This window comes from Empidonax traillii, unplaced genomic scaffold, assembly GCF_003031625.1.
Source record: "Empidonax traillii isolate 1590-97213 ecotype Southwest subspecies unplaced genomic scaffold, ASM303162v1 scaffold81:size2596050, whole genome shotgun sequence".
In the NCBI taxonomy this organism is placed as follows: Eukaryota; Metazoa; Chordata; class Aves; order Passeriformes; family Tyrannidae; genus Empidonax; species Empidonax traillii.
Genome location: NW_020955274.1, coordinates 1,583,693 through 1,600,032, shown reverse-complemented (window position 1 = coordinate 1,600,032; position 16,340 = coordinate 1,583,693).

Below are 16,340 nucleotides of genomic sequence, written 5' to 3'. Positions count from 1 at the left end.
AAATCTTGGAGTAGACTGAACATCTGCTAGCCAAGCTCTTGGCAGAACAGTCACAATGGGTGGACGTTATTTTTAATAAATTGCCATAAGTCTTAGTCAAAAATGTATTATGAAGCAAGTGTACAGTATTTAACCCATATTTCAGCAAAGCAAGCTTCCCTGAAAGAGGGAAACTGAGAGCAGCATGCCAAACCTGTAGCATCAAACCTGTGGACAATCAACTCTAGGGCTGGTTCTTCAGCCCACCTTGCTCCTCATGCTGTTGAATTAACTTCAGGAAGACTTTCAAAGGAGGGAGATGTCCTTCCATGTCAGTATGGGTGGCTCGATCTGTGCCTGCAAAGCGCAGGCTGCCCAAAGCCCCACGATGTTAAGGGGCGTGTGATATATTAACAGTATTAAATTGATACAGTATTAACATTTAACTATGTTTAAGCAGTAGATGTCAAAGAGCATGCATTAGCCTCGGGCACTGGGGAACCTGGAGGAAGACATGATTTGTGGTGACCCTGGAGAGCTGTGGTGAGACCATTAAGCCACAGGGACCAGGATCAACCTCTATGAGCCTCAAAACAGGGACTAAGGGTAAGGCTGAGGAAAGGTGACACACATACACGCACAGATGGAAATAAAGGATTTCTTTCAATGGAAAGACTCACACTGAACTAAGGACAAAAGGAGGAATAAAGCATAGATCCAATCTGAAACAAATCCATGTAACTGAACATTATTCTCTGCAACATAGAACAAATGTTGCCCAAATAACACAACAAAATATAAATAACTATGAGCAAAAAGGGGAATTTACTGAAAAAGAAAATCTTGCCAAGCATCATAAAAAAAAAAAAAAAGAAGTAAATCAGTGCAATTGACAGCCTGATTATCTCTAATTAAATTAAATATCAATAATTAAATTAGTAATTAAGGGAGCCTAGGTACACCACACCACCTGACCAGCACTGAGGAGGCACAGGTCAGGCAGGGCATCTTACTACAGATTGTGGCAAAACACAGGCCAGTCCCATCCGGTGTAGCAGCACCGACACCACCCACAGACCTCTGCTTCAGGTTACTACTGCTGCTATTTAAAGGTTCTTTTACGCTGCCAAGAAGCACAAAGAGTCTTTACATTAAACAGGAATAAAAGCCACAAGTACTAATGAGGCTAGCAGGACTTAACAGTGCCAGAGCAACACAGATTTCCTATCATTCCATCAAAGTCATTAAGGAATGAGAATTTTTGATAGCTTCAAGGCTCCCTTATATCTGATAGAGCATTATACAGTGTGAGAGTATCTCGAAATCTGTAATACTGCATCCAGACTAACTGGAGGGCAAGTTGTGTGGATTTTAAAGAAGAAACTAACTGTAATTTTAAAATTAACAAATGATACCTTAGAGATTTTGCTCATATCTGAAGTGCAGCACTGGGAAAGTGTGGTTTTATTTGTAGCAAGGGTAATAATAAACAAACATATGAATACTGATGATATCATATTTCATCTTTTTTGAGACATAATTTAGCAACGTGCTGCGCTGTATTTATCCCTCTGAAGTCTGGCTCCCATACCTATAAAATTCAGTTTAGCTCAGGTGGCAAAGGTCAATGCTTGCACATGCTAATATTTCAAAGCCTGACATTGATTCCACAGCAACGGCGAAAAGGTTTAAAAAAAAGTGAAGTAAGAATGGTGTGCAGCAACTCAATTATGACACTATCGCGCATCAGGTTTCTCTAGACATACCCTATTTTCCCCCATAGATATTTGAAGCAGGTAAAAAAAAAAAAAGGAGTGATCTGTTGAGCACAAAGTTGAAAGACAGTAATGAAATAACTAAATCCATGTGGACTCATCTCCTTGCCACCTTAAGTAAATGTGCATATGTTAGGACACATCTCAGCTGCACCACTCAGTCCTCTTGTGGTCTCACTCTGGCAAACTGTTTTTTCCAGTGGAGATGAAAGGAAAAGAGGACTAAAGGAAGAGGAAAAAAATGAAGACAAGTAGGCCAGTGTTAACAGAGTAGTATGTAAGAGTACCTGATTTGAGAGTTCACAACTCATTTTGTTCTGTATTCTGAAAATTCTCCCTTCTTTCTTTTTTTCTTTCCTTCAATCTTCGTTAAGACAACATAAATTCATTTTCTCTCCCTTCTTTCTCAATTCCTTTACCTACATATCCATCTCTCTCTCTTTTACTTCTTCCCTTTGGTTTCTCTTCTATTCCCTCTCTTTGCAAATATTTCTAAGTCAATGTATTTTAAATTTATTTTAAAAATTGTATCTTCATTTCATGACTGCTCTTTCCACCAGAATATGTTCAATAACATAAAAAAAACACCAGAATATGTTCAATAAATTGCTGTACCAAAATAAATATTTCTTTCGTGGAAGAAGCAGCTTTAAGGGCACTAGCAGTCCTGCTGGAGACAGGATGGCAGTATTACAGCACAGCTAATTAAGTACCTTTTCCTTCAAATTCCATATGGACTCTGCTTTCACCATGCTTAAGTAAGACTCATCACGGCAATTATCTTCTGGACTATGAACAATATTGAAGTGTAGCACATAATATTTATATAAAAGCACATTACAAATTGATCCTGAGGGCGGGAACAGTAATTTTGCTGTCTACACAAACTATCTTTAAGTGCAGTTAAGAAATCATTTCACAGGCTCAAACTATATAATAAAATGAAGGTAATAAGCATGACTGAGACACAGAGGGAACAAATTATCTTCTGGCAATATACTCTACAACTGTGACTGGATAAAACTGCTAATCTACAGCTGAGCAGAAAATGTATAATCTGAAGGGATTTCTTCATTCAAAATGAGACAATCTGCTATCCTTTGATAAAACAGTAAGAACTTTCAGCATTACACAAATTACTGAAAATAGCACAATAGAACACAAGTCCAACAGAAAAAGAAGTTACTCAATATCTCCAGCATTAAAAAGTTGTTTTAGTTGACTAGAGAATACAAGCTAATAACCATCTGGTATCATGAAGCTAGATTCCTCCTCTGCTCATACATACCTTTCTGCTGATACAAGAATCCAAAACTTTTTTCCAATTGCTCCCTCCTGTCTTACTGGTACTAACCATCTAAGCTATTACATTGAATTAATGTGAAAGCAAAAAAAGATTTTTATATGAAACAGCTACTCAAATTTCACTTACAAACCACAGGTGCTTTTCGATGTGAAATTAAATGATACTCATCTTTCACAAAGCACCTGAGATTTAACTACGCAGAGTAATCCTTCAACACAATTATTACTAATTGCTTCTTGTGATCCCATTTTCCAAACATGTTCTGACACGAAATACAGAAAGTAGTGTAGGTCAGGTCTTAAAAGTGAAAGCCAAAAGTAATACCATAATTTAAAAAACAATTAAATACATTAAATGAGAAATACTTTTCTAGGCTTGAGTAGACAAGCAACATAAAGCATTTCAGTTTGTGTTGAAGGTCTCTGCACACAAGAGGAAAATACAGTATATTGCTGTTTTCAGCATAGAAATTACAGCCACAGCCATTGAAACTGTAAATTCCCCCATTTACAGTCCCTCAGATAAACCCCCACACACACACAGAGAAACACCCTTCTAAAAGCAGGGTGGATTTTTCAGTTTTCCCCCTTGACTACATCGACCTGCTACTCGCAGATGTGGACACTGCACTTCACAGGCAAAGCACAAACATCAAACTGGGCTGCTGCAGACTTCAGGCACTGATTTCAGCGGAAGACAGCCACATCTTGCTGAGGGGAAAACAGGCCAAGCAATTAAATATGCATCAGCATTAAAGCTAAATGTACAGAAATAGCTTACAGACATAATTTTGGCTTACCAGCTCAGCATGCATAACCTGCACACACATTCCATTTTTAACTATGAAGACAAAACCTGTTTATAATATACTTTCTGTGACACTATCTTTACCGTCATATGCATCACTGAGTCTTGGAGCAATAAAAAATAATATGACAGCATTAGCAAAAGCTAGGTTTTGGGTTTTAGTGGGTTTTTTTACTAGAAACTTGTACAAGGTATAATTGACTTCACATATAATACCTGCCCAATTATCATTAATGAAATGTATCTTATAAAATTCCTTCTTTGGTGCTTAAGCCTTGAGTTTACAGCTCTGACCCTCCAACTAATTCTTTTTTTCCCTTTACTTTTTTCTTTTGCAGTTAATTCCTAGTAAAAAATGATAATAAGATAAATTCTCAGTAACACATCTTTGAGCCATTCCACTTAAGAGCAACATTCAACAAAAAAAAGTCCAGAAACATCCAACTACAGCTACATATTTAATGTTTACTTCCAACAGCAAAATGAGGCTACCTGCCTCCCACATTTCATAATATTTTATAATGAATCTCTGGTACATCCACAGGTACAAAAAGGAAATTATTTTCTGCACTATGGCAGCTCAGAATAGTCTGCCAAGCCCTTCAAATTGTCAGCAACTTCTTATAGAGTGATAAAGACAACGGATAGCCCTACCAAGCTGCTAACATCTGCTCAAAACCTGCAGCTTCTCTTTTCTTCTTCCAGCACTTACCCAAGCTAGCATGCACTTGTATAAGTCTTTAAAGCACTGAACATTTAAGCATGTCACAATCCTATGATGTCTCATTTATATAATTAGTACTAACATATGGCCCACAATCAGTGTGGGAAATCTAAAATATTCTTTGGGAAGCTGTCAAATCTAAAGGGATATATTTTTCACTAAGTGAAAAGAATTAAATATGCAAATCCTGCTTACAATAGGGATAGAAAGGAAATAGAAATCTCGCCCAAAAGGCATGCTTGTTCATTGCATCAAACGTGGGTTATTATGCTCTGTACCTGACAGTGCCAGTTCAAATCAGAATATACAGTGACATGCAGAGAGAAGATCTGCAGCCACTGGGATTTTAGCAGTGCTGTGGAAAACCATACAGAAGATAAAAGCAAAACCCACTGTGAAATGCCAGTTATAGCTAACACACTGTGCTGAATATGGATTCATGGCAGATTGTATTAATCCATATGCTTTTCAGAACTTCAGCTGTCCCCTGGACAGAGACACCTCTGTAATATCTGCAGCAAGTAAAACACCATGGACCACTTTCTAGCATGCTAACCCCAATTGTCCCTTCAGAGACAAAAGCCCAACAACCCTAAAAATGACTGGGTTGAGATTTAATTCTCCTTCCCTTGTTTCCAACTAGGAAGGCTGCATCTGTTTCAAACAAGGCACCACTATGAGCAGTGACTGTAGGCATCCCCCCTCCCACCACAGGGTATGACCAATTCAGATAGGATCAGAGCCAGCATCCATGTATTGGCAGTAGGTTCTCTCACTCCCCTGAGATAAGCCTTCAGGATCAACAGTTGTGTCTGTTACTTATTAATGAATTGTTAATTAATTAGTTGTACAGATCTAGATGAAACACTATTGGAAATGCACAGAAGAGCTCCCAGTGTCAACAGCGAACTGAGCACCAGGAGAGTTTCCACAGCATCCAAGAATTCAATTTCCCTCGGAAGTTTCACTGGCTTTCCCACAGATCAAAGGAAGTGGAATAGACTGGCATGTGTGTAACAGCAAAAATTCTTTCTGAAGTATATTGCCTATATGTGCAACTAATAACTTTGCTCTTCAGTGCAGCATTATTTAGATTGAAAAAGGAAAAATTTGGAATCAATGATACCACATTAAGGAAGGAATACACTTTGAAATAATTTCACTGTCATTTACTTTCAGAATAAACAGTGAATTATGGAGCCAGTTATACATTTCTCAGAACAGTTGTTAGTACAGTCAAATCTCTTCAGGAAAACCCGTTCCTAAAGGCAACTTCAGCAATGTAAAAGCTCAGTAATTTGTCTGAATAAAATCCCGCACCCTGTGGTTAAGAACCTGCCAAGCAAGCCAAATACACTAAACAAGCAGAGCTGGCATTTGACATGTCTCCTAAGAGTGAGCCGTGACAAGTTACTAATGATCTCAGTTAGAAAACAACTATTAGTGTGCTGTAAAAGGTATAAAGACATGCAGAAATCTGGTAATAAGGACCAAATGCTGAGCTGGGTTAAATAGGCAAAACCATTTTCAGTGAATGACACTGCTCAGTTCAGCTCTAAACCTGTCCCTCTAAATGTTCTGCACCTTTTGTTGTTAGGTGGATTCATCCCTAACAGCACTGTAGCCCAAAACATGCTCTAAATGTGTGAACAGCAGCTTGTTGACATAAAATTTGTTTTAAGTCTTAGATTGAGCCCCGAACATGCCACATTTGCCTCCAGTAAGAGCTTAACAAAGCTGGAAACCTGGCAGTTGTGAAAAGGAATTAGAAGTGTTAACAGGAATAGAAGAAAAAACTTAACCATTGCACTTCATGTAATGCCAAAAAAAAAAAAAAAAAAAAGATAGTGGGAAGGGAGATCATGGAGGGAGGAACGACTTAAGACTGAAGTGGTAGCTGCTGAGAGACAAGTTTGAAGTGACATCATCAGTGAGTTTCATAGCAGGCCCTTCCACTATCTGAAGAAAAAGAACCAATCCAAATGAAAAGGAATAAGCCAGCTATAGATGAGAAAAAAGATCCATGCAAATTTATTATTTTAACTATATTCAGGTTACTAATTTTATTCAAATTCTCCTTGCAGCTTGTTGAAAATGCTGTCTGATCATCTCTCACAATTTTCAAAAGTAGAAGGAGTAAAGTACTAAGCTGATATCTTAACTTGGCCAGATAACTCAAATTTTTCTAAAATTACTACCACTGGTAGTTATCTAAGTGTTAAAACAACCAAAGACGGGAACTAGTTTGCCGTGACAAGAAATGAAACAGACCCAAGGTGCTGTGCTCATGTTTGCATTCAGTTACTGAATGAGAGCAATTGCATGGTAAGGTGGTAGAATCTGTAACAGTACTTTCACCGTTGTATTTTCCTGCTATGTGCCTGCCAGAAAGGCTTGGTCTTCCTTCCTCTTCAGTCCCTTCCTTCCCCCAGTCTCAGTTCTTGATTTTTACCTACTAGGTTGTATGGCATTATTTAACATTATTAAAAGGAACTGTATATAAGGAGCCAAACATACAATGTATGATATTTTGGAAACCTGTTTCAACTCTATTGGGCATTCTTCCTACTATCCATGCAGCAGAGATTGCCTCTGCTTGAAGATGAGAGTTAATGGACAATTGGATAGGCATGGTGAACTGAGGTCACAGAATTAAATAATAGTTAAGAGCACAATATGCAGTGACACAAATGACATTTTTGCAGGGAAACAGCACTATTAGCCTCAGAGCACATGAATGACGTGCATCTTTCCCATGGCTAACTATCCTTTAATAGAGACAAAGCACAAAAAAGGATGTAAAGACACAAAATGAGACACAAAAACTCAAAGGAGATCACAACTTAAAACCTTAAGCCAAATCTTTACTTGTATTAATAAGGGTGCTTTCCATCATTGCAGTAAAAGAAAGGGATCCTTAAGATCTTTACACCGTCAAGGTATCAAGGGTAGAACAAAATACCTTTAACATAAAGGAGACAATCAGACCTACAAATATTCAAATCTGGGGGAAATAACATCCATTGTTTACATAATTCTATAGTATGTATTATTATATTACACAATGTTATAGATATTTTATTTACAAGTAGGGCATGCAGGATGTGTATAGTTAATTACTCTCTTGGTTCCTCCTCTAAAATATGAAGAGGAAATACCTTTTTCAGATTTCACTCTGAAATCTGAAGACTAGAACTACCAGTAGCCATGGATTCTGATGCCTTCAGTAACTTAAGATAAACACACAAAAAAAATAAATTCTTATACTATCAAATATAGCTCTAAAAGCTAAGGGAGCTGTTCAGTTGACTTTGCTTCTCCTTCCAATCTTAGCAGCTTTTCAATTCTTTGTATTCATAATTATTTTACAGGTAAAGAGCATTTATATATTTGACAAGTAAATTTCAAGTTGTTTTGGCATGGCCCAGCCTACATGACTAATATTTAATTAGCAGTGTTACTGCTTATTTCAAAATGCACAAGGTAACTCCACCATTCCCATAAATCATTACAAAAATTGCTTCAATTTAGAGAAGCACAAATAATCTCAAAAATCTTTAAAAAATTAACTTAAAAAAATCCCACTAAATATCACAAAAATATGTTTCCATTAATAGTTATACAAACACACTATAGATAACTGTAGTGACATTAAAATAAAGATACCAGTCAGTGTAATAGAAGTGTAGTTTTAATATTAACAACAGCAACAAAAGCAAAAAAGCATTTTTCAATGACAAACATTAATGTTGACATTCTCTGGAAATTGGGAGCATTCTTTGTTACTGAAAATAATTTTTGGATTCTCATTTCCAGAGGTACAATTCACTCCGACCACATTAAAAAGCCCTACAAATTGATCTTATACTGATGACTTCAGGTATCTGGACAAGAACCTAAAGCCAAACAAAAACGTGCCGGAAAATATAGCCAAATAGTTCTGCATCCAAAAATCAAACATCTTCTTTTAAGGTCTCCCATTTTCAGTAATGCAAGTTATTAATAACAAGAAAGAAAGAAAATTCTACGTACATTTTATGCACCACAAAGTTTCCAATGAGTGGAAGCACATCTGCAAAAGTAATGGCAATAAAATAACACATGACAAAAATATTCATGGGCTCCTCAAATGTCAGACATTGCCTGAATGCCTCAAATCACTGTCCACTTTCTCATCACCCACCCTGACAGCACACACAAAAAGCCAGGAGCAGCCCTTCACATTAGCAACACAACACAGGAGGTGCAGTGAGGCAGTGCAGGGAGTTCGGGAATGATCTTTCAGACCACCCTCACATTGTGGTTCATTTCTCAATTAACTTGGTTCTTTCCAGAGCTCACGAACACCACCCAAGAGCACACAGACTAAACTGCACTCTCATCACATGTTTTACCATCGCAAGTGACACCACCCTTCCCAGAGGAATTCAGGCAACACTGAGCCAATAGAACCATAAAGGGAACAAGAACTGCTTGGGGAGCACAAACTGCTTTATTGCCTTCCTGTTTTCCCTCTCTTGGCGTCTGATAACTAACCTACCTAATCTGGGAGCTTGTAAAGCAAACCCAAGCAAGCGTCCACCCTCAGAAGTTCCTCCTACATCTCAACCTGCTAAAAAACTACACTGCATTTTGTCTTAGCTCTCCCAGTTGGAAGCCATGGGCTGGAGAGCATTGCCCTGTGACTGCATGGGGGTGGGTACCACAGTGCAAGGATGGACCGTGACCTTCACCCATCACCAAGTGCTCACCTGGCACAAACAGCATTTTGTGATCACATGGGCACTTTCCTCCTCTTCTTCACATCCACTGCACTCCAGTCAAAGGAGCTGTATTAAGGAGACTGACTTTTTAGGTTTGAAGTACTTTATCACAAAAAATCACTTTAATATGGCCAGAACCAGTAGAGCATTTAAAGTTTTAGCTAAGTCCTCGATTAGTTCTAATCTGGAATGCATGAGCTTAAAATTAATTTCATGTGTAAATGCTCTAGAACTGATTCTACATGGCCATTGCAATATCACTGCCACAATTTCATTTTTTTCCAGTTTATCAGGCAATTCTTGTTTCTGGCATAGTATACCTAATTCCTTCACCAAACACCAGCAGTAGTAACAGCATCTTTTACTATAATTTCCTCAAGAAAACAGGAAAAAGTATCCTCCCATATACCTCCAGTAATTTTGTCTTTGAGAAAAATTTAGGTTGTTGAAGGGGAAGTTGTCAAAACCATATGCCAATAGAACATATTTATTTAAAAATAATTTCTGTCTATTCACAAAGAGCAATATTTTCAGAGAGTATTAAATGCCTGGACTGCTTTTTAACAGTTTTGTTACTGTTACCTTACTCCAATTCAAAGACAAAACAGAATCTTACAGACCTGCTACAGGACTCTCAGTAAATGTGTTTACTTTCAGTAAGCAAAAGAAATTATAATCCTTACATACAATCTACAAGATGAAGTAGGAATTATCACTCTTACCAGGAAGATCTGTCAAATACCCCCCCACACCCCATTATGTTTACACTCCCTCTGAAGCCCAACCCTTGCTACCCTTCCAGTTTGGCAGCTGGAGGGGCATGTCAAAGAAACATACGCTGGAGAACTACCCAGCTAAAGCATCCAAGGCTCCAGCTTGTAAAGAACCAGCCCAGCACATTGCTTTCCCCAGTGTTATTGGCCCATCTAATCAAATACTGCTCAATTTCACAAGTCTCACTGAATGCAACAGTACAAAATATCTCTTTGTAATATAACAACCCAAGAAGTAAGATTACTTATCACTGTGCTTTGCAAAAGGCACAGTTTTTGGAAGCAGCAGGAGGCTTTATAAAAATATGATATTAAAAAAAAATCTTTCTTGATTGGTCTTTGATATTAGCAAAAGCCTCTATTTCATCCTCAGTGTGAGCACATAGCTTCCCTTAATGCTAAAAGAAGTTATAGAAGCACATTGGAGAATTTTCACCATAATATCTTGTGATAGCATCCCTCAGTTTTCACAGGGCTCCACCTATGGTCACATTCTAAAGGGTAAAATTCCTGACCAATTCAAAAGTTAAAAGCACAGACAGAATCTGGAGGATGGAAGTTCACAAAAAGCAAATCAGCACCAGAGTCTGGGTCAGCCAAACCTTCTCTCTAGTAAGGCACATTCTCTATTTACTGATGAACACATGGACAGGAAACAGAAGTTCGCAACTGGAGTCAGACTAGGATTTCATATATGAGTTGAAAACCCAGTCCTTTCACTAAATAGGCAGAAGAATTCAGAATCAGGTAAGTTCTACTGATTTTCAATATGAAAATAGTACATGTGTTTAAGTGAGGCTGCCCACACAGCAATAGTTTCACCTTGTATAAACATTCAGATCCTCCAACATAGAAAAAGCCACAACTGATAAAAAGCTGTGAAGGAATAATGGGGAACATTATGTTCAGGGAGGCCATACACCTCCACTTCTATCCTGCACAAATTTCCAAATCAGTATTAGTGTAATCATGTGTTTGTGACTCCACTGCTTTTCCCTCATGGGGGGGAAAAGAAAACAAATCACATATTTCTGTATGAGGATTGCATTTTTCAGATAAACTGAGTTGTGGCTGAAATGCTGAATACCCAGAAGAAATCCTAACAAAAGCAAGTGTCATAAACTATAACTATACACTACACAATATATGCAGTTTCACTGCAAATGCAGCCCTGGCCACAAGGACAGGAATGTCTTTAGAGTCTCATTACATATAGGAAGAATAAGATATTTATGAATGGGCAGTAGCTGCTTGTGCTCATTGCCCTGGGAGAAGCATATATAACAGCTAGTGGACTTGAATAAGTTCCACGCATTTATTTTGTTTCATAAGAATACACAAGCTACACGACAATCTAGGATTTAAGGCTCATCCAAATCAGTGTCAGTTTTCATGGGAAGGAAAAAAAAAAATCCACAGTCAGTTAATACATAAATACATTCAAGCGCATACTTCATCCTGGAACACACTTTCAACAACTGTTTAATGAATCCTTGATTGAACATACTATTTGGTATGACTCAAAATCTTCTTTTCTTGAGGGTGTTTCCATGAATACACTCTCAATTACATAAATGTTTCACTAGGTATTTATGACAGACTTCCCTCATTCAGAAGTAATTCCTCTTCCGTGAATAAGAACTTCAAAAAAAAAAAATCTTTTTTTTATTGCCATTTCTTCCCTTTTGAATTAATAGAAGCTTGAGACTTCTGTATTCACAAAAGAATTACGTACTTTCTGCTACACTGCAGTTGCATAAAAACACATGAATCCTAAAAAAAAAAAAAAAAAAAAAAAAAAAAAACAAAAAAAAAAAAAAAAAAAAAAAAAAACCAGCCCCAAACCAAACAACAATCAAAATAGAGAGTCAGACTCAGGACTGTGGTCTGTCTAATGTAACCTCTGGCCCTAACAGTGACTAGTACCACAGAGAAGAAAAGTATACTGTAAGGCACAAGTACAGCATAACCTGGCCATAGGACATTTGGATTTTTCCTATAACTATGCCTTAAAACACTGTGGCAGAAGAGGGCATTTATCCTAACTTCTGTTAATGGGTATGTTCTAATTAGCCATGTAAATGTTGGGTTTTCTTTGCGAATGTATGCATTTAGAACAACATATCTAATTTGCCACAAGTTCCCAAAGTTAATTATGTATTATTTAAAAAAAAAAGCAAAAAACAAACACACACAAAAAACCCAACAACCACCCTTTTAAAATCAGTTATCTCCATTTATTGCCTTTCAATGCAGTTTTTTGTTCTTGCTGTAAGTTAAAGTGCATGATTTACTTATATACACACCCCCACTGACTGCTCACCCTCTAACCTAACTAGCCTGGTTTCACTTTTTTCAGTCACTTGACACAAGGAATTCCCTCCAATGCTACAAAGCACTTCTGCCCATCCTGCAGTCCTTCTCTGTTTTTACTGTATTTTCTTAAGAGTGATGCAGAACAAAATGAAGAATTCCTGTTATAAAGCAATATAATACAAACAAGCAGTAAGTACTAACCAGAAAATAATGCTACTGTTTTATAAAATTATTTTTGTTAATTTTGTCCTTTTTTCGTGTGTTTTTTTTTTTTCTAAAGAGACAGACAAAAGCCTAACTTGCCTGCTTTTCTAATGCAGCAAATGTAGTTAATTTAATATTCAGCAACATGCAATTAGGTCAAATTATGTATTCAGAAGATTTTACTTGGATTTGTTGGCTGCAGAATTTCATCTGCCGTCACCGTGTCTATTCCCAAAGGTTTGCTAGATAACCCCTGAAGTTCCTCAGCCTTCCTCCAATTCATTTTCTATCACCCTAAAATTCTACCATCCTTTTATTCATCTTTTGAGTCACTACACAACAACAGCATTAATAACATTCAGCCTACTACTCATTTTACTACACCTTCTTGTTAATCTATTATGATGCACAAGTTGCCAAGTATCCAAGCAGTTCTGAGCACTGCACACACCCTAGGAGACAGTACAACCCTAAGTTATAGTACACTGCATCTCCTGCAGAAGGAACAGTTCCAGTAAATCTCCCTCATGCTTCTCCATTAGATATTCTGAAATGTTTCTTACAGGACAGCACTTTTTGAAAGTCTAGGAAAAAAAATTACACCCAATCCACCCCAAATAATAGTCTGGGTTACCTTTAGTTATATCTGAACCTTCTTCACCAGACCTAGTTGTAGAAACGCTCATAATAAGACACAGTCTATTATAGTCTCTCATCTTGCATACCTTTCTTTACCCTTCTTTCCAGGAGAAATCTACTCTGAACAAGAAGAGGGTCCCAGACATCCTGTGATCCAACAAACCCTTCCAATAGGCAGCAATATAACCAAGAAAAGGAGAGGTTATGCTTTGATGTGAAACATCAAGTTCTTACAATATTTCACTAAGCCTGTCTGGGATGTTGTTACCACCACCAACTGATACAGTTTCTTTCTTCTCAGTCCTTAGCTGGGCAATCCAAAATCAGGCCAACAAGGCAGCTTGAAATACTATACATAGAGTGAAGTTCACTCCCATTGTTGAAAAAGCATGTGTCTCAAGTGACATTCTTCTAACCCCAAAAACCTGCAAACAGCAATTCCTCATATAGCTCACATGCATTCCACACAAAGCCTGTGTCCATTTAAATGTCAGTTCAGAAATGCACCTGAGATATTTTAAGAAGCACTTCCATTTCCGGGATTGCAGAAAGTTCTTTGCTACACTAGGTTGTAGTCAGCCTACAGTCAGAAATTGCTCCAGTGGGTCAGACAAAATTTTAGAGAAACAAGTGCTACATTTAGACTCCATTCTCACCGCTTTTGCCTCTTTTTGAGAGAGGAATTTCTTCCATGTTTTTACAAACAGTTTGTCCTTGCTTATTTCAGCTACTGTATCTCCATCTAATATCATCAGACTCAATGATTCTGAAACACTCCTACAGGAATCTTTTTTCCTTAAAGAATAGTATCAAACTGTCATTTTTATCTTAAGAAGCAGTCTGCTAAGCCAAAAATAGCATTGATCGCCATAGCTATAAGCACAGCATCTGAATACATCCAAGGAGGCAATACATTTCACCTTTCTAGTACTTATTATCAGCAAAAGCTTTAAAGAATCACAACAAGCGTAGGTAACAAACCAGAAACATTACTGCAATCGGGAAACAAAGCCATACAGTAACTTAAGATGCAGACCATGCAATCATAAAATGCTTAAGAGAAACAATTCTGAATTGAATACTATAAGAAGAAGGATGCTACTTTATTTTGTTTGTAGAGTGGATCAATATAATAAACACTGGATGTAAGAGTCAGATTGGCTGCAGGTATGTAGCTTCCTTTCTTCCTTGAGCTACCACCTTGCAGTGATAGATTGGTCCTTCAGATTTCATTTAATGAATTGCCAACTCTGCTAATTTCAGTCCATGGTTTTTGTTGTGCTGCTACACCTTAACACTCACATACTTAAAGATTAAGTTTCTCAGCCCTGTGACTGCAAAGTAAAAATCTTAAAATGCATGATCCTTGTGAACTAATAAAAATCAGAAAACAAATAAGCAAATAAATCCAGCCTTTGAAGTTTAACTTAAAAGTGCTGGAGACTAAAAAAACCTGTAATTTTAATTCTCTGGGGAGTAAAAAAAAGATGAATAACAGATAATTGAGAATTAGGAAATCTTTGCGCATTTAACTCTTGAACATCATTGTTGGAATTTCTGCAGAATAATAATGGTTCCTTTTTCCTGTTATCTGTTAAATATGTGAATTATCTACATACACATGAATCTTCTAAAAGATGGACCTTAACCAAGAGTCTCCCTAAGTCTTCTTAATAACACTAAGTAACAAATCGCTCACCAGGATGTGGATCAGGCTTTCCGGCTGCCCTCCCAGGAGGCCGTCCTATCACAGGTTTGAAGTTGTTCAGGACAGAGATATTGATTCTTTACAGTTTGTTTTCTGAGGACCTACTGTAATACAGGTTTAATCAGATGGAGACAAGCAAACAGTTCACTTTTCTTCATCACTAATACAGGTAAAAAACCTTATCCACAAGTCCTCTGAAGAGTGTATGATGTAGTATTGAACACACCATTTCATTCTTCATTACTCAAAGGCATTTCAGCATGAAACTGTTCCTCAACTAAACCTGGAAAAGCCTCAGCTAAATGTGCATTCAATCCTACTGACATCAGGTGAGGTTTTGGTCTAATCACCAAACACACATTAAATTTTCCCACTGAATATATGCTTTCTGAATGGGGCCTCCGTCAGTTTGTACATCGAGGTGCTGAAAAGAGAAGGGCATCTATGCTACACGAATGATGAGATAATGAAGATGCTGAAACGTTACAAAAATAACATAAGTAAAGTTTATGTCCTGAAGCAGGCAATGGTCAGTGTACTAGAACAGGTTCTCCTACACAATTCTTGGGACTCCTCCACATAAAACCTTATTCTGTAAGATCAAGGTCTCCACTTGGTAGAAGTCTCATTCCTGTGCAAGTGACATCAATGACAGAATAAAGAACTGGCAATAAATCTAATAGATTAAATTGATCAAATTTTCAACCAGGCCACAGTTTCCCAGAGAACAAAAATGGCAACTTATTAGCATGGATTTTCTATCTTACAGTTTAAAAAACCACAAACACTCCCACCACTCCCAATTGTCAGTTTTTAGCTAAACCCTAATGTTATAGGTGAACTCCCTATCACAATGAAATATCCTGGCAACATCATGCAAGCTTCTTGAATGGAAAAAAACAAACAAACAAACAAACAAACAAACAAAAACCAACCAAAAAACCAACAACAGAAAAAGAGGATGTAGTGTTTCCAAGCAAGTTTTCCATCAAACAAAGGAAAAAGCTGATTCCACCTGCGTGGAGTCAGCTACATTAATTCAATCTAAGAAAATTGCTAAAAACTAACAGCCCATAGCCCTACATATGGACTGGTCAAGGCAATACGCTGGTCAAGGCAATTTTCACACCGTAGGACACTGACTTTGGCCTGATCAAAAGGAAATGCTGTTTTCTGGACACAACATTCAGGACTGTTGCTTCTCTCTGAGCTCAACCTTTATTTCATCAACATTTTATCAAATCAGTGCTGGTTGCAATACATCAAATGCTTAGAATTTCAATTAAATTGTCATTACAAAGGCTTTCAGGGTTCTGCAAATTTTCTCTGGTTTATTCTACTTGTGG